General features: G+C 42.7%; 1 protein-coding gene across 5 annotated transcripts in view; it reads right to left on the bottom strand.

Moving 5' to 3' along the window:
• The window catches only part of LOC111252432 (neurexin 1-like), a 90395-nt gene that overhangs the window by 61396 nt on the left and 6756 nt on the right, over window positions 1-22243 (bottom strand). Inside the window, exon 1 of one of the 5 annotated variants that reach the window (XM_086992031.1) lies at window positions 8282-8447. The exons of the other annotated variants lie outside the window; for them this stretch is intronic. The gene's annotated coding sequence lies outside the window, so the exon portion shown is untranslated. Of the gene's footprint in view, window positions 1-8281; window positions 8448-22243 lie in introns of those variants that run through there. 5 annotated transcript variants of the gene reach the window in all.

Below are 22243 nucleotides of genomic sequence, written 5' to 3' on the forward strand. Positions count from 1 at the left end.
ACTGGCTGAATTTATTGCTTGCGGGCACCTGATGAAGAGGCGGGGGGTACTAGAAGAGGCCGCATGTACTCAACAACTGAGCTACCTAGATTACATCGTAAAGCAAGTTACCTGTATGTGTCTCTGGGCGCAACATAGTCCGTTACTAGCTTCAAACCATCTTTCGTCATCGAATGACCTGAGTCCTTTCTACCAAAGGCGCCCGTAACGTACCACTAATTAGCAACAACAAAAGTTGCTGAAAGAACAATAATCAAGTACTAGAGAAAAGGAATAACGAAGGTCTGTTGTTCGTTTTTGCTTTAATAATATTTTAAACGAGAATGACACTTGGGCATAACTAGAGCCTATTGCGTTGACTTAGATGTCATAACGTATAAGACGGACTATGTCCTATTCTATATTGTCTGGTTAAAAGCTATACGGCATCATCATCAGCATAACAGTACGGGGTTGACAACAAAACGATAACTTTTTTTACATTCTCTTATATACTTAACAGAGATCGTCGGTCCTTGAATTGTCGTCTTTAAGCAGAACTTATAATTCAAGTTTCAGAATATAGGTGTGGAGCCCACACCACACAAAGGCTGCGGCACAAGTTTATACGATTGATCTAATATGCATATGTTGCTTTCCATAAACCGTACGTATGTTTCCACCGCCGTGGGGTAGATTCCAGGATCGTGCCGTTATAGAATCATACACGCACGCCACCGCTGCGAGCGTTATTGAAATGTCAGCGACATCCCACGGCATCGTCTACCAGGATTCGGACGCCACTCAGTTGGCCCTCCACTCCTCCTGGGACCTGGCACTTCCCGCCACAAAAATTTGTACAGGATTTGTACAAAACTCTCACTCCCGCTAGCTCCCCAACTAACTTCACAACGCCTCGAGCCTTGTCGGCCTAGACAGACCGGTCATGTATAGCAGTGAACGGGCGAGCGAATGTATACGCATTGTTGATCAAATCTTCTAGCGGGGGCTGTAGCGACGGCAACTAGTCCTCGAAGCCTTCGACAAGGACGTTGTAGTTGGGGACAATTTGTCGCGAACGTATCGCGGGGGTTCACGCACTAAGGCACTATGCTTATTTCGGTTTTTTTTTCTTTCTTTCCTTCTTCATTCATGGCTAGGTCCTTCCACACCAGACTTTCTCCGTACCGCGGTATTAGTGTGCGGCTGCTTGACGCTAAAGTTGCACCAACTTGGCGCAATGTGCAGGTAATCTCGAGTGAGCCGCTGGACCGATACGATGGAGTGCTAATATGGAATACAACTTCCAGTGAACTTCAGCGGTTTCTAATTCAGCGAGCACCTTCCAATAAATCCACGATAGAAAGCCGTCGTTAGCATGATACAGCCCCACAGAGTTGTCCATGAGAGTGGCCAACTACTGGTTAGAAAGTTTGCAACAAGGTGGCAGCTGCCTGCAAATAATATCGTTGCTTGCATATCTAGGAAGATGAGATCAGATTTTCGGTACTGCGTTGTCTTCTTTCCGATAGGAGTTTAAGCACTCAAAAACTAGATACAGAATTAAGGCGCTAATCTGACGGACAGACCTATGGTTGTGAGCGAATTGGCGATTAGTGGCTACGCGCGGTAGGCCTGAATCACCGCATACAAGAATTATTGATTTCGTCATCCTGTTTATTTATCTCGGTTCCGTAAAACATTTATAAAATACTGGAAGTCATTTTTTTTTAAAGCAGTGAATACTTGGATTTTTAGCTTGCAGTTCTAAATGAAATATTTGAGTCGGTCGAGGACACAGGAGAAAGGTATACAATTACGGCACAAGGCTCGATCAGTGGCGTTTTCCCTCCGAGTCACTTTATGCCACTGATCATTACCAGTTAGGCCATTGAAGTGGAACATCTGTGTGTACGTTGTTGTATATCTATTTGACACCTTATCATTATATAGTTTACCATAGTGATTAATTATTTGTAAAACGTTGGTACAAATAATGAGTTTCGGTAGCTTCGATGCGAATTGGATTGATGCATCGATATTCATGAAAATTTCAGGAACACGTAGAAGGCTGCACAAGGGAGATTTGGCATAAGAGGCAATTTTCTTATTTGCATTAGGGCAATAAATTGTGTAACCTTACAAGAAAAAATTGCCTGAAAATTAAAAACAAACTCTTATAAAAATCAGCCAACATGATTTCTAACCCGTCCAATAATTAGCTGGATTACAGCGACCACTATTCAGAAAACAAACATGTGTAATACGGGGTAACTTGAAAGTTTCTAATTTGTACCGCCCTACTCTTGGTTCCAATTAATAATCTAATAATTTTAGAGAAACCATCCGTTTTTAGATTTGATTACGTATGCTCCGCGCAATCATAGCGAGAAGAAGACCCGAGATCGTACACGAAACACGATATATTTATATAAATGATGGTGATGATGTCTGCTGGCATTCGCATAGTTGGGACTTCAGCTTTCACAGAGGTTTTTCTTGATGCTAGATGACCATGATCACGCTGTCGAGAACGTCTTCAGCGTAACGGTTCGGGTCGGTCAGGATTCTACGCTATCAAGATAATGAGAGTTACTAACGAAGATAATGACAGGCCACACTGTACATTATCAGAACTGATTCAGCCTGCTATACGAATGGTGCTCATATACTTAGCCTACAGTCGCGTTTCAGGGGAAAAAAAAGGAAGCGTGTTAAAAATCGCTCTCGCAGAGCTCCATTGGCTACGCTGCGCCAAGAACAATCCATCGTTCTGGCTTCTGAGACGGCCATGGGTTTGCTGTCTACAAGAGCGATAATAATGCTCGTTCCTTTGCCATCGACTTCGTGATTTTCGGGTAACGTTTTCTCCGTAATACGTGGGATTTAAAAGCGCTGGCTTTTTAGATAGTGTGTTGGGAGGTTCTCAGCAAATCTTCACGCGTCTCTATAACCCTTTAAAATAGGGATGGAAAGTTAATTTTAAATCGTCAACTTTCCTTAGTACTGTAAATGTAATACTCGTATGCATAGGCTAATTGGACTAGTGGACAATTCTGGGGTAGACATAAAATCCTTCGATACATAAAAGACCACGTGTCATTCCGTTAGCGCTAGCAGGTGCCTAGACGGACTTGTATAGTTCGAAGGAATGCCTAAAACATCACCGAGGCAATGACCCGACAACCTTGATTTGTTATCGGCGCTTAATTGAAGTTCACTATAAGAGATCTTATTATATTGCTTAAACATGTATCGCCACACATCTAATTTTAAACGAACGCTGATTTGGCATTGAAATCAGAATGCCTTCACTCTTCAGAAAGTGTAATACAATTGCTAATGATGGAGGCGCCGAAGCACTTTGAACGTAGCGGGGCCGGACTTGATTAACCATCAGTCTATGCACAGATCGATGAGGACAAACATCATTAGGTAGAGCTGATAGTTTGAAAAATCCATATTAATAGATTTTAGATCACTAAGCTATACAAAACAATATCATGACTTGGATTTATTTGTACAGTTCGATATTGAGCAGCTCACATTGGTAAGCTATTAGTTTAGCCAAAAACGGTAGACGTATAAATGTTCAGACGTACATTACATTTGAGTGAGCCGTTAAATGTCGGTGTTACTCTGATAACAATCAGTTCCTTTAGCCCTCAAGAACTCACCTACCTTTCGTGATTTTACGGTTTACTTTTGGGAAGCAACAGACATCGATATTTATCACAAAACCCTAGTTACACCTATAAAATGAGCTTTTCACATGGCAGGCTAGTCCAGAATCGGCTCTACGCAGAGGACGCTGAATCCGAAATACGGATACATCCGATCAGATAGAGTGTTGAGGGGAACATAATACATCTCGACGCAGGATCACAACTCGCTGACAAAATAAAAATCCCTTTTCATCTCGTATGCTACGTTGGGAGCGAGAAGAGCCCGGTTGTGAAATCACACGATAGGAAATGCGGACAAAAAGTAGTGAGTAAAACTTTCAGTCGGCGCAACTGTTTCTTCGTGGGGCAGATATTGGGCCCATTACCCCAACTGCGTGGTACAGCTGCGGTAGTGAGTTCGTCCCAACGCCAAAAAACACTCAGACACAAGCCACCCATAACAACGAAGTGGTCATGATGATAACCCATAAATCAGATGATCGCAACGATAACAACGTCAACAGTGACAACAGTGAAGGTAGCAACGGCGATTCGACCGCTTCTCGAAAACTCCTCTTTATTTCTCTCACATTGTCTGCACCGTCGTCTTTGCGCAGACTTAGGGACTTCCACACGCGGACGAAGGGCCCCACAGATAAATCAATAGGCGCCTCCCATCATTAACACAACATACAGTATTATGGAGATCTGTAGAAATCTAGCTTCAAACATCCTGTATACAGATACATTCACGGAGAAAATCCAACATCAACCCTTTAGGCATTGTGGCCTATCTTTCTCAGCCCAGGTTCGCGCTGTTCAAATGAAGCCGCTTCGCGTCAAAGACACATCTACAATAGGAAGGACTCAAATGTATAATAAGATACAACGGAACGTATCCACATATCACAGTCATTGAAAGTTGCGATGTCATAGCGTAGAAAAATTAAGGCGACACGATAAAAAATATCATTCCGCTACTCTTCCATACCTATGCACGTGTTGAATGGCACTAAATAACGATCCCGTTCCTGATTCCGCCTCTTGCCCAAGGCCGATCGATTTAGCTGTACACGATCTCCGTACCGTTAGCGATAGAATTTTATGCGTATTTATATTCGGTCGGTCCCTCCGTTCCATGCACGATGTACGCGTCTCGAATGCAGCCAAAGTAGTCACGACCTCAATAATTATAACACCGTACTCGCCACCTCGACAAAACCTTCGAACAAACCGCCTGTCCATTGTTGTTGTTTCTTCGATATACTCTGCCAACATAAATGTAAGGTGTATTTTTTGTTCCCGCAGGGTCGTGTTATGGCCGCGCATCATCTGTTTTCATTCATTTATTTATATACGTCGCAATTGTTCAACGTGCGGTCACGTTAGGATAACTGACCAGTGAATGTTCGAGTTATACGTTTACGACACAGAGGGCCACCTAGAGGACATTTTAGAATTACGAGTAGCGACGACCATCTCTCGCTTTCATACAATGTATGGTAACAAACCGTGACGTACAATTGCTGATGCCTGCATCCGCCTACGTTGTCCTACTTCGTCTCGAATGCTCCATACTCGTTAAGATGCTAAATCGATGCGACACCGATAGTTGTCGTAAAATCGTTCGGAGACACTTATGACAGGCATGACAATATGTGTTGCATTATCTCTACTGACATTACTAGTCATTGTGATGAAATGGACTTTTTTTGTCGTCGCGTATGGCCTAGATTGGCCAGCTTGTAGCTAACTGTTTCTGTCGTTGTCGCCAGCTGGAATTATTGACATTAAGGGGCACAGCTTTAGATGTACCAATGATAAGTAGATGAAGACACACAGAGTCGCGGCGCTTGATAGAATACGTACTGATGACTATCGGACCTCATATTGATGCGAGGAGATAGTGTGTTCAGTGAAGGACGAACCTATTGTGATAACTAGGACCTAGTATATACGTAAAATAATGACACACCGAATTCTGTTGATAATGAAAATCGTGTGGAGAGAGGTGACCGTAAACGGTAACGTGCGCCTGTTTGAAACAAGTTGATGTTATTATCATTGTTACTGTGCTTTGACATTACCTAGATTATCCTATGGAGTTTAATTGAATCAATTAATAATATCTTTGACCTCGAACATAATTCAAATCAGCGCTGGACAAACGACGAATAAGCGTTTGTGGGTACGACATAAACGGAATATATGGATCTTGTCTCTAGACATTTTAAGAAAATCTTAAAGGTATCAGGAAATTATGCACGGCCTATCCGGGCCTTTAGCTCTTGTGCGCTCGCCGATTCTAAGATAAACACTTTTACTAGGTAAGCACATACGGCAGCAAGACTTTGTGCGTGCCGGTGTACCGTGCCCTTATCTTGCCGTATTTTATGTGTGCATATTTCATCAGAAATAATCAATTCGATACACGAAAAGCATGATACCCAAGACGTGTAAGACGTCGAGAAAAAACGGCCGCTATCGAGAACAGTATTGCGTACAGCTTTCATAGAACTTGAGAGCCTTTGACTGGGCTCAGGCCAACGTACTACAAAACATATATGTACATGCGTTCCTTGACAGAACTAACATTCGATACTAAACGACAGTGAACAATTTATTTTGAGCCTCAAAATTTGATCTGACCGCTCGACCACGTTTGGAAATGATTATGGCTTTCCTAGACGACAGTCACAAGCAATGAAATCAGTTATTACATGACTGAAGAGGAGTCAATGAAGAAAATTTGATAACGGGATAAATCTCAGGTACAGGTATACGAACGTATGTCTGCGGAAACAGAAGCCACAATACAAACAAATCAACCAATTAAAACAGAAAGACTGAAACGTCAGCATATGCTTGCGCTCAGACGTCCTCCATATGTTATCGGCCGGAAATTGAAGACAGAGCTGCTTTCCATGGATATAAATAAATATAGACATTTCAGAACTGGTGCATTATCTACGGAGCATGATGCGGCCGTATAATAAGGCTCGTCCGCAGGAGAACGTGTGGACTAGCATCGTAGCCTGGCGTGCAACTTTTCTTTTGGACATGCAAAACCTTCATTTTCAATTCCAACTATTCTACTTATTGAATTAGCTATTTGTGCAAAGTACGTACCCAGAAGATGCGGCAGCATTAATAATATTAAAATTAAGCTAGTTACACTTTAACTTCGGCAACTGTAGTACGACTGTATACTAGATTAATGACAATGTAAGTTTATGCTATTTTTCAGCGAATCTGCTTTTTAATAACATTTTTTTTTTAAAAATACCAGGCATTTAGAAAAACCCTGCAAGGTTTAAATGAATAAAGCTCGTCGACGGATGAAATGCGGAGCCCTCGTCGAGACGAAGGCTGAACTTCGCTCCACCGAGCGCCAGACATCGCCTCATTTCGTAGATGGCTATGTAGTTTAATTAAGATTTTGTGAAAACACGTTAAATAAGCAAAAGACAATATCTTCACATGGATGATTTTCAAATGGTAAACGACACAAAGTGACGATAAGATAACCATTAATAATTTACTATATGCCTGTGCTTTGAACTAAGACAGAAGGTTCGTGGTTATGACTCTAACATCACCTACACAAGCTCGCATTTCTGCTTTAATAACGCATTAATATCACTATACTTACATACTTTTGAAATGAAGGGTTATTGTGTTCTCTCGGTTTTGTTTTTTAAATTTGCCGCCATCAAAGCTGGAACAGCTAAATAAGTACACACAATTATTTTCCGGCCGTTCTTAGTGAAAATAGTACGTGGCCGATAGTTTTTCGCCTCGACACGTTATCTATTTAAGAACGCAAGAAAGATGTAGAAAGAAACGGAAGCTTTGCAAAATGATCAAAACAAAGAAACTCCAACGGTGCTCCCTGATTGCCCTTTGGAGTGGCCTCTTTCTACCGCTTCTTATGCTCCCTCATTGAACAATGGCGTCGCGCACTACCTAGTCATACGACGAGTAAATACGATGATAAGCGACACCCGACATGGCGAGATCTGGTCGCATGTACAACAGGTACTGTTTAAGCATTACCCCAGTCGAGGATTACCAATTAGCGCATAAACAAAATTCTCTCTGGCCACTGGTAATTATACACGAATCATTATTGTTCTAGCATAAACTTAAGATTTGGACAATATGAGAGATTTTTAGGTACGAAATTCACAATACTAGCGAAAAAATCGCGTACTTTTCAGGCCGCAGTTGAACAAACAATATAATAATCAATAGTTAAACTATATAAAAATCAGCCCGCATCATTCCAAGCAATCCTTTCTCATGTAAGTTCTAAATTACATAAACTGCATTAAGTACAACTATCTTGTCCAACTCAAGCATCATCGGTCACCATCTTTCGTGTACACTATAACGGCTTTCAAACAAAGAGCCGCAAATCGACAAATCCAATAGACCACGTTTCGAATGCCGCATAGACCATCCTTCTAAAAGAACCTTCTTCTATAGTAACTCGTAAAGGTATTCTGCTGATATCAGAAATATCATCGCCGGAACGTGTTTGTATTACGTACGGGAATAAACTAGCAGGTTTTGCGGTCTGATTTCCCATCCCCTGTGTAACTTGCAAGCTGCAGCGATTGCCGTAAGACAAATACCTCTTGTTCGTCGTCTAGTTCTCCGCTTCGCCTTTTTCACCCTGATTCTTATATGTTCTCGATATTTCACACCTCTAATAACCACTCGTACAGGCGAGAACGGCGCTACCGGTAAGTGTAGCGGTGAAGGATCCTCCTTCCGTCATGTCCATGCCGTCTTGTGATGGATGTGCATGGATCTTTCCACTCACCGTGTGGAAATCAAACGACCGACCACTCTTTCCAGTGCGAGTACTCGATTCTCAAACTTGCGAGCAGGTTATAGGAGGTCAGAGGAGGTAGAAAGTATTAAAGAATGACGAGTGCCAACAGCGACTAGAGGTCCCCTAGCACTTGCAGCCGCATTCCAGCAGGCGACGACAGCAGCGGCAAGCGCTCCGCCGCGTTAAGCGGATCACGTCAACATCCCCTTGTACGCACTCACCCAACGACTCTCTATCCACACGGAAAATTATACCCCATTTCCCTCCAGCGTCCTCATCCAGGTCAAGCCAGCCCGCCGTCAGGTATCAAGGCCACTCCATCAAACGTGCACAACTGCAACAACGGCAGGTAGGCAATCAGGCGGCCGTTCTGCCAGCTGAAATCGACTTCAAGTTACAGCCAATACGTTGACGGCGGCAGCTACAACGACAATAACGACAACAACTATGAAAGCCATTGGTTGGTCTGTTTCGCTACCAACAGGCAGCTGATTTGTTTTGGCCGGTGTCGCCGATGCCGGATCATGGCCTCAGTAAATAGGATCGATATCCAGTACAACATGACCGGTTTAGGTGAGCACTCACAACATACGCAGCCTGTGTGCGGTGCTAACTTTGCGGTAATTCGTGAACAAATGGATCACTAGGGAGAGAGAGAGAGAGAGAGAGAGAGAGAGAGAGAGAGAGAGAGAGAGGAGGAGGAGGAAAGCAAAATAAAAAAGCAAAAATAAGAAAGACTAAGTATCTAGTAAGCAAACGGGTATGTTACTTCTTTTCGACAGATGATCGCTCGTTGTGAAACTTACCATTGTCAAGTGATACACAAAACTGCATACAGCAGTTACAGCGCTTAAATGTTTCTTTAAAAGAATTGTTTTTTTTTGTTGATTGGGATTTTTTAAAGTAAAATATAAATCTAGTAAATAAAAAAAACACCAATCTAGTTATATTTGAACGATGCAAATTCAAACATTATAATACAATATGAACTAACTATAAAACACACAGTAAATTTGGGTCAAGAAAGGCATATTGTTAAAATGTTCTCCGGTGAATGTACGGAAAAATTTGCTCGGGTAAGAATTTTTTTTAGCTTCGTGATGCCGCCGCGTTTGTATCTTCGCTACGATTGTCGGCAAGGGTGAACGGCGACGCTCAAAGTCTATTTCGGGTCCTGCTAAAAAGGGTAAAGTCATGCTGCGTTTTCTTTTTTGTCATCCCGCATTTGTGTCTATTATTTTATCACTACCTCCATCCAGAGGAGGATCCGCCCAGAGGGGGGGGGGGGGTTTTCTGTGAGAACTGGAACGCAATTATTCCACGATGGTACGTCCTCTAATCGGTTTTTTTAGTTTCAAGCCTGCCGCACTCCAGCGTACGATTCGCTTTACAACCGTGCAAGACGTTTGCGAGTACCGAGCGCTATACGAACACTCGTACGAATTGACTTGCGTTTGTAGCGCCTATTGGGCAGAATTGGGTCAGGCTATTCTTTTCGAAATTTAGTGATTTTATAATTAGCTGACACCCGTGTACACATGCAGATAGGAGCAGCGGCAGGTACAAAAAAATGTGTTGACCTAAATAATTCGATGCCAGGCCAATCACACCTGTTCTTTTTAATACCATCACAGCAAACTCTGCTCCTATAGCAACCGCTCGGGAATGATTTAGCTTATGCAAAATTGCGATCTTTCATGCTGCTTGTCTAGTAGGTTAACTTGCCATCTTTTTCTTTGTCAATTAAATCACTTAATTCCACTTTTTCTCTATTAGCGAAAGAACCTACGGAATGCCTGATAACAGATACGCGTTACCTGTCCGAATCATAGGCGACCTGAAACGTTAAATTTCAACAAGCATCTTTTTAACTAGTGTTGAACTTCCACTAGTTAATAATAACGTGACTAAAGGGTGTTCACACAGCAACGAAGGAAGACATTTCCAGTAAGCCTGTCGTCACCTTTGGCAGAAAATGGAATTTCTACTAATGCCACCACTCTGATGGCTACCATCTAATTGAATTATACTCATGTTGATGAGTGTATCCTTTGCACACGCATAGTTTTATTAGGAGAAGGGTAAATGGACTCAAGGAAAACCACGTAGAATAGAATACTCGCACTTAGCAGGTCATAACAAAACATCACATATTTAGTCAGGCTCTAAGGAGCGGACCTAAAGAAACCTCGGTCAATGAGTAAGGAAGTGCTACTCGTGGAAATAGTAGTCATGAACTTGTACGCATTCATACGACGGTACTTTTCCATTCGATGGAAAGCTACTTTCCACTATTGAAAACTGGCCACTGGTCAACTTCCTACGGCAAAGATACCGCTATGTACACATAATTTACTGCATATTTACAGTAATTGGTCATAAAACGCGTCCATCAACTTCCAACTTGTCAGTCGCTAACACTTCATTTCTCGATCTTTTTTCGGCCACCTCTATTACAGTAATTTATAAGCTGCCTAAGACAGAAAACGTTCCCGCAACTCAGGCTGAGGGAAACACATAACGTCGACGAAAATTCAGTCCCACGACAGCAGCAGCGGCGGCAGCAGCACGAACAAATCCGCCGATAAAACAAAGTAACGGCCTTATTTTCTATCCACTATTATACACCGGGTACGTCTTTGTGGAGTTGTTTAACGTTGAAGGGCGAAGACAAGGGGGTGCGATTACTGTAAAAAGGAATCCTTTTCCACTCACTCGGCTGTGGACGCTCATTCATTCACCAAAAAAAGAGGTAATGTCAGGCCAACTAGGGCAGGTATAAAAGAGAGAGAGAGAGAGAGATGACGAGATACCAATCCTGGTCGTCGGTACTCCCAAAGGCAACCAACGCAACGAGGATCGCTCCAACGAGTGTGATAAGGCTGGCGTGACTCGGCTCATTGGGAGGTGAGAAGAACACCGCAAAAACATCAAGAGCCAGGGGTCTTAACGCGTGAGGGGTCGACATAATATTGTCGTCAGATATCTCTTCTTGTCAGGACTCTAGGAGAGGCGATTCGTGGTGATGGCGGTAGTAACGCCAATAGTGGCAGGACAGACGACGATCCTCTCTCTCTCTCTCTCTCTCTCTCTCTCTCTCTCGCTCTCCTAAGGGAGCTGGGGGATTGACTCTCTTCCAAAGGTCACCTACTCAACGGTCCTTTCCCTCAACATTCCATGAACACGGAGATCTGAGCACATGGGGAATTAACGTAGCTAGCCAGCTCTCAACGTAGTAACTGTTAATGTCTTTTCCAGTTCGTTAAATAAGCTAGGTCAATCAATGGGAATCTATTGTTAGAATGCTATGTATAGTTGACACTTGTGATTAAGCATACGAGAAATGGGGGACATGGGTTGCACGCAAAGTGACAGCTAACATGAAAATGATATGAATACGTGATGTTCGATCATATCGACCCCTAAAGTGTCGTAGAGTTAGCGTATTTTGCGCAATCCAACAACACGGACAAGCCTTTATTGCACTAAATACATATCAGATCCCATTGCCCAACGTACCAATCAAACAAACGCTTATCCTTCTCCTTTAATAAGTAGCTCGTGGCCTTAGGTTGTCATTTTTTCTTTGAAATTCAAGAACCCCGGCTTATTGAATAAATAAGACTACCACTACTACAAAGACTGTTCGATCAGCTCCTCTATAATTTTACCAGATATAGGTGTCGAACGAACCTTAAATGTAGTTGACATCGTAGTAGTTATCGCGTACTATGATGATATTTTCTAAGCTCGAATCGAGAGCATGTGCCCTGCTAAGAATCATCGTTGTCCAGGAATATGTTAAAGCTTGGTTGCACCCCTATAGCAATCAAAACGGTTAGTGACGAACGAAAACAAAAGTCAGTCAGTTTAGCTGCAGCTTCAATTTTGACAAGCCGAAAACGGCATGCTCTAGCACGCTTCGAACCGAGCTCTCACTGTTTTCTTGTCGTCACATCCTGTACTCCGTTGAAGTATATTAACACGTCTAGCTGGTAGGAGCATCAGCCTTCACAAGAATCACTGAATTGCGTAACCAATAGCAGAACACTGATAACGGCATACGTGAAAAAAAGCGAATCGTACGTAATTGATCCTATGCAGCAATGTCCACATCGTATCATAGTTGAAGTGTACACGGGCTGCAGCAGCTAAGATAGTTGATCGTTTCCTCCACTTGGCTGGCAGGCACTCCGTCTTACATTGTTCAGTCATGTATGGCCTACTTTCAAGCCCAATAGGATTATACCTATAAAGAAGACAGAATCGGTACCGACTGTTTTCCTGTCACAGGCACAGTTAATATTCCAGTTTCTCCTTTGAGGGTATTTGCCTTTACTTCGGCGTTCAACAAATTTGGCGAGACCGAAGAGGGACAGAATTTAGAAGATCCAGTAGTAGTTTCTTTTAGTAAAATTTAATAGTTTTATCGATGGCCGCAAGGCAAATGGTAAACGTACTTTGCACGTCTGCCGTGAATCTACTAAAGCGCCATTAGACGAGATGTGTATTCATACCAACAACAGAATCGATGGGATAAAGAGATTGAGTTGTTCTTTGAATGCGGATTGTACAGTGCATATACAATTGATTTGGTCCTAGCCTTGGTTTCAGTGTCTCATTTTTCTGATTACACTTTAGGGGCTTGCGTGGCGTTTAAACGACGACGTGCACCCGTAGCAATAATAGGAGTAGTTTTTATTTGAAAGTTATATTTCGATGCGTAGGATCTGTTTGGCCCGAGTGAAGAATACTGATAGCAAAACGTCTTCAAGATCCTAGCAAGGGTTTCTACACAATCGTCCTGGTAAGATGCCGTTGAATTCTGTCTAACTGTTGACTAAGCCGTGTCGCAGGCATTGCATCAGATTGCGTCACTCTCGAGATCATTCTAGGTCGTATGGCGTGTCTTTTGGCAAGATTCAAGAGAACTTTGATATTACGATAGGTCGTGAAGCAGGACTTTGCGGGACGGCACGTGCGAAATAATCTGAGAATGTCTTACACAATGCCCATTGTGTGTAGGAAAGGAAGCATCCACACGCTTTTGAAGCGGGCTATAAATATGTGAGCTTCGCCCGCTTCATCAACTCGGTGACCAGACTGCACACCTCTGGACCTTTCTGACTCGTCTACTATTAGACAATGGTAAATGGTCGTTCCACTGATGTGAGTTCTCCTGTCAAAATTCATTCTTCAGAAGCGCAAGCCAGTCAGGAAAACATTCCATGTTTTCTAGCGCGCTTGTGTAACATCTATATGATTATTTGTGTGTCTATTCTGACGATAGTACGTTTTTGTAACGCAAAATCTCTATGATAATAAATTACCCAATAGTCGTACACAGACGGACTTCGGTTGGCAAGCAAAACCGTAAGAAGTAATTACAAGATGCTACAATAATGGAAGTAAGTAGATCTGACATATATTTGAACATGCAGACAACATACGCACACCTCAAAGTGCAGAAGGTATTTACTAACTTTTTATAAACACTAGAATCCTTTCCGTTACCGAACCCGTAATGAACCCATGACTGTGATGCAGATTGCGGGTGACAGACACTTCGAATCAGCTACGGAGCAGCTGGTGCGTGGAACGACGTCACTGCCCCGACGGTTGTTTGTTACGGCGGACTTTAAGGGGCTGGGAGGAGCCTGCTTAAAAGTGCAGTCGAAAGCCTCTCTAGACACCTCCCCGTTCTGCTATTGGAAAGATCTATCGATCTGAACGATACCGATTTTCCATTTTTCTTCGTCTTTAATTCATGACAAAACAACTCTACAGGCATTTTAAGAGGAACTAGTCCTGAGGGGAAACTTTTTAGCCAAATGCGAGCGGCATTTACACGGTTGACAATTTGTACTTTTACAGGAGCGATTCTGCGCGCACCTAGATCAGCTGTGCTTTGCTCTATATTCGGATAGTGTTATGTAAATGTGTTCGTTAAGTATTCAATGCCATTGACTTAAAAGGGAATGAGCTTGTGGCTCCTGAGTTACGAGTCCTATTACCTCTATTACTGCTGCAAGTTACTTCTGAAGTTGGCGATTAAATGGTTTTTGTGAAGCATAATGAAGTTGAAAACGCTACTGTGTAGAATGGGACATCCATATCGTTAAGTTCTCAAGCAAATTAATGTTTTTAATGAGACTCGCAGTTCATTCACGTCTTTGAAAAACGTCAAGATGCCAGTTTCTCCTTGAAATGCCGCTTGATTTGGCGCACGCTGAAATCCGGACCAGAGTCATACGTTGTTTGTTGAGATTGAACGTAAACTTATTCGAGTACATATATATGTTATTAGGACACTATAGCGTTACTAGGTCAAAGTGAGTTCCTGTCTTTTCGTGCGTCTTTCGTGATCTTCGACAAACAAACCAATTTTATTCGACAGATAAACATTGGTAAAAACCGAGTGTGACGAAACTTCGTAAAAGTCACTAAAGTAGATTGTGCTCTACGGTTAATCGCACTTTATAGCTCAAAAAATATGCAGGTTTAATATGCAGGCTACATGAACGCTGCTAACTTACAGGCGCAGTTCTTCTCGGAATTCGGTCGATCAGGATCTATAGGCGCCTTGATTTAGGTCTCCACTTGCACAGATTGGAGTGGGAGTCTGCACTGGTCCAACTATAAGAATAGCACATTTACAATTAAAAGATTTCTTTGCAAACAGGCCTGAATTTAGCCAGACAAAAATGGAGCAAATTCACTTTTTTTTTTGTACGCGGCATAAGTAATAGGGTTCATTTGTGTTCTTTCTCAATCTACTAGTAAATCCGAGCTGTATTTTTAAGCTGCGTTTCGTGTCGAGTTTTGCCTTTGTAGTTTCTATGGCAGAATCTGTTGAACTCCACTCAGGCCTGTTCAAATAGCCAGCGAAAAGAGTTCCCCTTGATTATATTTGCTAAAATTTTAGTCAACTTTTAGAGTATTTATACTGCAATTTATCTGAGATACGTTGTCAGATTGTGAAGGGCATCAAAGTAATTTAGTGAGTATGTAGGGAGAAAATGAAAAAAAGGCTTGAGTACTTGTGCAAGGCGAGTCCTATTTTTGGTTGGGCGTATTTTCTTTTTAGCTTACTTGTGGAGCCGTACATTTTGCCGGCACGCTTTGTCGGGTTGTTGGGGCTTTTGAAAGGACTCCCATGATATATAATATAATACTAAAGACAAACGAAAAACGGACTGGGGCTCCTGTGCGAAGAAACTCTTCAATTATAAGAATGGAGCGGCCATCAGGGACTAAATGACGCTGTTCTACAGTAAATCTAAATTAGGAACCTATCTTGTGCTAGCCTGGTACAGAGAACGATAAATATAATTGCCATTATTATAATTTTTGAAGCACCGATCCAAAGGAGCGTCCCTTATCAACGATAATATATATGCAACCTATAACGTACCTTATAATGGACTAGTTCACTAACTGATGGTTAAGCTATGATCATGAAGTGTGTCTATAAAAAGAAGCTGTTCAAAACTCGTTATATATATACACTCTTATGACCGAAGCTATTTAAGGTTATTAAGGGAATATCTTTTTCATGGTAACGCAAATGTTCACTGAATGACTTTCTGCTCCATGATTTACTCAATCATGACATGTCAGCATTTTGTTCAAGCTGTGACCTCCGTTTTAATATGATTGTTAATAACACGCTTAAAAACATGTTAAGCCGTTTGTTTCTATCTATTGTTGTCTGAAATAAGCCGTGCAGATGACACACACAGCGCCGTAATGATGCACGCCGACTCTGGGTATACTTGATTACGTATATGTTCATTGCCGCTATAGCATTGTTAGTATCGCTCGATGCTGAGATTAATTTCGAAAAATTTGGTGATAATCGCGCTACGGACGATAGCGTCATGTCCACGTGAATCACTTCGTACCCCTTTTAAGCGAAACATTCTCACCACACGATTCGAACCAAACTTTCCTATTTAGTGTTTTTCAAGCTTCATCTTATTTATCATTATCTTCTATCTATCTATCTATCTTATTTAGTTGGGCAAAAGAATTGGAATTTTGAAAAATAACAACGACATTTGACACTGTCATTTCTGCCCTCTGTCTCCCTGTAGATGTAGTCTTCGCTACAAAGTTGTAGTATTTAAATGTCTCATCAATGGATAACTAACGTATGCAAGTATGAAATACATGAACATAATTAGTCGCTTCATTGTCGCCCTTTTCAAATGTGCATATATTATGTCTTATGTATGGCCGTAGATATGGCCGTTCGCAGCCTGTCATCCCCATTTATCCCTGTGAACTTCTCTTCTGCATCTCATCACAGGCCCCTTAACAGGCTTACTACTAGCATCTGCGAGAAAGAAAATGAAATTACCTCTATTAGGCGTCATTCCAATATGATGCTTTATAGCTATCTTCCTTTCTTTTCCCAACTTTCCTCCACGGTAGCACTGCATGTAGTAAGCTGTTAGACGTGTTGGGAAGCTGGCAATTGTGTGCCGGCGTGCGTGCACGCGTCTGTGCATCGCCTAAGACTGGCACCGGTTGTCTCAGCCTTACCCGTCTGCATGGACACCCAAGACGGAGCCACAGCATTATAGTTGATTGCTATTGCTAGGGAACGAGCTTAACATAAGTGGCGGCATCACCCTCAGGATGGCTTCGCCCAGAACTCTTTCGTCTTTGACGCGCAATGCCGGGCCGCTTTGTAAGGGGAATGCAAGCAGTAATGCACGCATCGTATTGCCTGTCCCTATTCGCATGGGACAGAATATAGGGAGAGCATATGTTGGCCCTGAGGACCCCACATCCGCTTTTCATTGCTGCACTCAGCGTGGATGACCCAACAAAGGGACATTCCAACGCTGGTCGCGACGGCGAAAGACAGAGGCGACAACGTCATCTAGTCCGAGTCAACCCACAACAGTCGACCCAGCCCTTAGGAGGCCCAGTTTTTCTCAAGATTCCTCGGCAAGATAAGCGACCATTATGCTTGCGTCGAGAAGGCAGTCACACAAAAGCTTCCAATAACTCACGGTCTCGGTAAGCGTGCCACTGTAGGAAAAGCCCTGTAGAAGCGGCCTTACAATCCAATCACAGGACAGCGTCCAGCCAGTGCCGCCGCCATTTCTTCAACTTCTAAGCCTTCGTTCGATATCCGACCTGCTAGTCTATGAGCATCAGGACATTAAAATGATTACCCTTTCTCAAACAAAGTCCAGCATTCCTAGCGAGTGTAAGGAAAGGACAGACGAGTAAAGATCGAGACGAAAGCAACCACCGTAAAGATTTGCTGGGCATAGGCGCGCTAACAAACAGATGTTTCCTTAAAAGACGGGCTAAGATAGGAATGAGTGGATAGACAGTTTTCAAACTCTGATTTAAATATTTGAATGAGATCTAGCTGAAGGTGGCAACAGCGTGAATTGTTCCAGACGAGAATAAACTTAGGGCTTAAAGTATACATTAGTCGGTACCAGAAACGTACATCAGTAAACGTACAGCTATTGGTTCTCCATAACTGCGCTAATGTATTTACTAAGAATTGTCGGAACACATTAAGCTTTGCTTATTTAATAACTAGAAGCGTGAGCTGATAATTTAACGAAGGTTTAAAACATTTCAAAAAAAGCATGGCGTTTTTTACAAACTGAGTATAGAAATTTAGTAAATAATATACGTGAAACCGAATCCATTATACTTTTCATTATGCAGCAAGATTTGGCTTCAAAGAAATCTGCGATCAGATCAGGATGGGCTACAATTTGGGTCTATAAAACTGTTTTCCTGACCGACACTCTAGCCAGTTTGGTCCTCGATAGTTTTAAGCGTTTCTGGTCAATAAAGATCCTCAGCTTCTGACTGATTGAAAACTACATCGATTTTAAACTATATATTTGTTGTGTTCGAACGAGTACATTCTTCTGCCTTGTCAGCTGTCGGCAGACACGGCCGGAAGCTCCGCGCGCAATGATTTAACCTGTCGTTGGTAGGACCATACCAACAGTCAGCCTCCGGTTTCGCTGGCAGGTTCTGTTCCACAACAACAGTTACAAGAGCTTAAGTTCCTTATCGCCCGATGTTCAATAGATCGCCCGTATCGATCTCGGGGTGTTCCGCCAATAGGGGCAGATTTTGCGTTTTGTTCCATCGCTCATTCTGTCGTCTTCGGAAACGCAAAACAACACAGAAAAGGTTGTGAAGAAGCGACACAACGCTCACATCGTCTTTTATTACTACAAGACCAGCCGTAGCAGAGCTCCGTTTTCGCCCGTCGTCTAAGGACGTCGCCTGGCTGGCTGCGAAACACCACAGATGTAGGAAAGCAGCAACATCGAAATAGCCACTTGATGATAGCACGATACCGCGCGGAACCACCAAACGCCACCGAATAGTTCGATCTCAATGGCGGAAGCAGGGGGACGAAGCTGGCGGCAGGCGGCTGCCGTGCAAGCAGATGAAATTGGCTGAACTCAAACGACGTCGCCTCGCAGAGAGCAGAGACAACTTGCCGATCTCATACCCATTCTCAATTCGGCCGAGCAAAATAGAAGAAGCTAGACAGGAACGGCCACTGTAGAGCCAGACGGACAATTTTAGCAAAGGAAGCCGAGAAGTAGAGTAGATTGAGGAACTTACTAGAACTGGAATCGAGTGGCGGCTTGACGAACAGCAGCGGATCGTTTCTCTGTATCGTTGCCTCACCGACAAAGGCAAGCAGGAAAGCTTCTCTTCACTAGCTCAAAAAAACGTCGGTCAGAAAGAGGCGCAAGACGGTTCTTTACCTCTTTTCCGTTCCCTTTTCTGTTCCCTGCCCCCTGCACCAATGGTCACTTTAGAAGAGAAGTTTCTCAGCAAAAATCGTCCGTGTCCCATCTCAACCTCGACGAAGAGAAAAGATTGCAGCAGCAGCAGCAGAACGGTGCTTACTGGTCAACCGGGGCAAAATCGGGAGCGGTTGACGGGCGCAGCGCCGGTGGCAGCAGCAGGACTATACGACTACATCCTTGATGATTAGGACGGCCACCTCATTGTACCTGAGGACAGGGCGGATAGTCCTGGACAGCAGCAGTGGTCTGCGAATTGTTGGAAGGATCCTCGCAATAGCTTAGTGGGTAACGTACTTGCCTGCTAGCCTTAGGAACACGTGGTGGTCTAGGTTGGAGCTCAGTCGACTAATGGGATGCCTAACAGCGACACTGGACGTAAAATTCGAAACATAGGGAATGATGGAAGAACTGAACTAATTTGAACCAGCAACCGAGAAGCGGTAGCGCCATTGTACACAAACCAGCTGACGTAAACAAAGAAAAAGCGAAAACATGGGCAGGCGTCTGTGGTATGCCGTTGGATCCAAAGCCGCTTGCGCTGTTAGTCATTCATTCCGGGTAGTGTAAGACAAGTAGGAGTGTCATCCATCTGAGACAAAAGGTAAAACGCCGTCGAAGAGTCTTCGTTTTAAAGGGTCAGGCACAGACGTTGTTTGTACAGGCAGACAAACAGTAGTTCAAAGACGGGTTCTGTGGATCCCTTCTGTGTCGCTGAATGCCTTTGTTATGGAATAACCACGGAACAAGCGGAAGAATGCTCTATCAACCTACCGGTATATTAGCGCAGGCGGGACAAGTTGAAATAATCATGCTGAAAGCTTATTGTATCGCCACTGATAAAAAGAGGAATTCCAAAGAGGTATGTCTAATAAAATATATGTCTACTGCATCGAGTTAACTGGAACAGTTTTAATCAGATTTTCTCAGTCCGATACTAATTTAGCGTTCTGTGTCTGCTATTCAAACCATCTCAGCTTGGGTGATAAGCGCCTATACTGATTGCAAGTATGACGGTTCATGACAAGTACATGACTGAAAATACGAGGATAGAGTTCTCTGAAAATGTATGTGCTTATTACTTCGTGCTTCACAGTGACTAAGATGTAAACCTCAAGTCAGAAAGCGAGCCAGTCATTGGCTTTCATGCGAAGAATCTCTGCGTAGATCAAGCACCTACCGGACTGTATCGCATACAGTCTTTGTTGTCATGAAGTTAACCCTTTTCCCGCAAAGAATGGTAATTAAAGGGACACTCCGCGTTGCAACTTCTTTTGACATCCCCATCGCTTGTCAAAGCCATCTTGATCGCTTGAATGCTTCGTGTACAGCCAGCGCCACCGACCGGTTACAGATGTAAGAAGTTTCACCGGGATGACGACGCTCTTGTACACAACATCGACATGTCCTTCTATCCGGCCCTAATAGAGCCATTATTCGTGCGTCGGTTCCTGACATAAGCCTAAACGTCTTACAACCGTCGTGGCAGGGTTCAAAACTTAACCTTCAAGGCTCTCTTGGCTGCGTATCTCATACGCGCACAATGATATGAACTATCCTGTTTATTATAAAGCAATCGTGGACTTTGTCGACAATATATACGCCCAAGAACACTAAGAAAATGTCAAAGACTTATCTTTGTACAAAGTGATAAAGTCTTTTTTTGATTGCGCCTTATCAAGTAAGTTTCAAATAATTTCAAAGTCGAATAAGTTAGTGCTCGCACTTACCGATAGCGTAGGTTTGCAATTTGAATCAATTATCAGCGTAACTTTTTTTTTGAGTAAATAAACGTCATAAAATCATTACAGCACAGAATAGATATCGCCATTATCATCGATCGAACTAGATAACGTTCGATGACCAAGACAGAAAAATTACGTAGGGAGTTTTTGTGTATTAGAAACCTGCAAGCTTAGAGCTATCCGTGCGATTAATGGACACCTAGAATCTTCTTTGGCTCGTCAAAACACAAAAGTCCGTTCATTCTCTGCTAATTAATTCTAAACGAGTACAAAGCAAATGCGAAGTCAGTAAGGCTTGTCGTACCCTCTCGATATACGAAAGTTATTTGAGACAAGTGAACTTAGATCAACCTGGGAAAATCGTATGTTATGCTACAATTTGCAACCATTTTAGATAGTTGAAGGCCAAGCAGGATCATCTATTCGGGTGCGTTCGTGACACAGTGAACAAGATATTTTTAAGCAGATGGATAAAAAAAACTCTTTGACTCTTTTACCGAGTTTTTCCACCTCTGTCTACTGCGTGAACAAGTGTTCGGGATCTAGGACGTCGCCTTAAGTAGAAAGTCTAACCGTAGTGGGTTTTTCTGAGCACATTCGAAGTTTCTCTAGTAGATCTAATAATTTCGTGTTATGGTAAGCGTTCGGCGACGGTAAGCGGTGGCCCTACGTCCATCATTAGCATGGCAACGCGCTCAAAAGAGTTGCACGTTAACCACTTTGTATTTCGAAATTATGCAAAGTAAGTATGCATAGGAATGCTAGTAGTCCATCCTAAGCAGATACCCTCTGTTGAGTGCGAGAAAATAGGCGAAATACACCACACTATATGTCTATATATGTGAGGGTGCGATAAGTTTGTTTGTTTTTTGATTATTATTGCATTATATATATATATATATTATGACAACTGCTAGTTAACTGATATCTGTTAGTCACGTATGTTGGCGTAAAAAATCCTACCATACGCCCATCACAAAAGGGCACATGTGAAAACTGCGTGACTAGGAGGCCATAACTTCAACGTGACTTCAGAACAAAGAAGCTTCTTAAAAAAATGATAATATATCTGGAACCAATACTAATACAGGAAGGACAAAAGCCTGACGAAAGCGAAAAGACATCAAACAGTGCAGGCTGAGATATTACGAAGGGTTGTTGTATTGTTTACCATCTCATATTTGACAAAAAAAGGTGATA

Source organism: Varroa destructor, unplaced genomic scaffold (assembly GCF_002443255.2).
Source record: "Varroa destructor unplaced genomic scaffold, Vdes_3.0 BEIS01000006.1, whole genome shotgun sequence".
NCBI lineage: Eukaryota > Metazoa > Arthropoda > Arachnida > Mesostigmata > Varroidae > Varroa > Varroa destructor.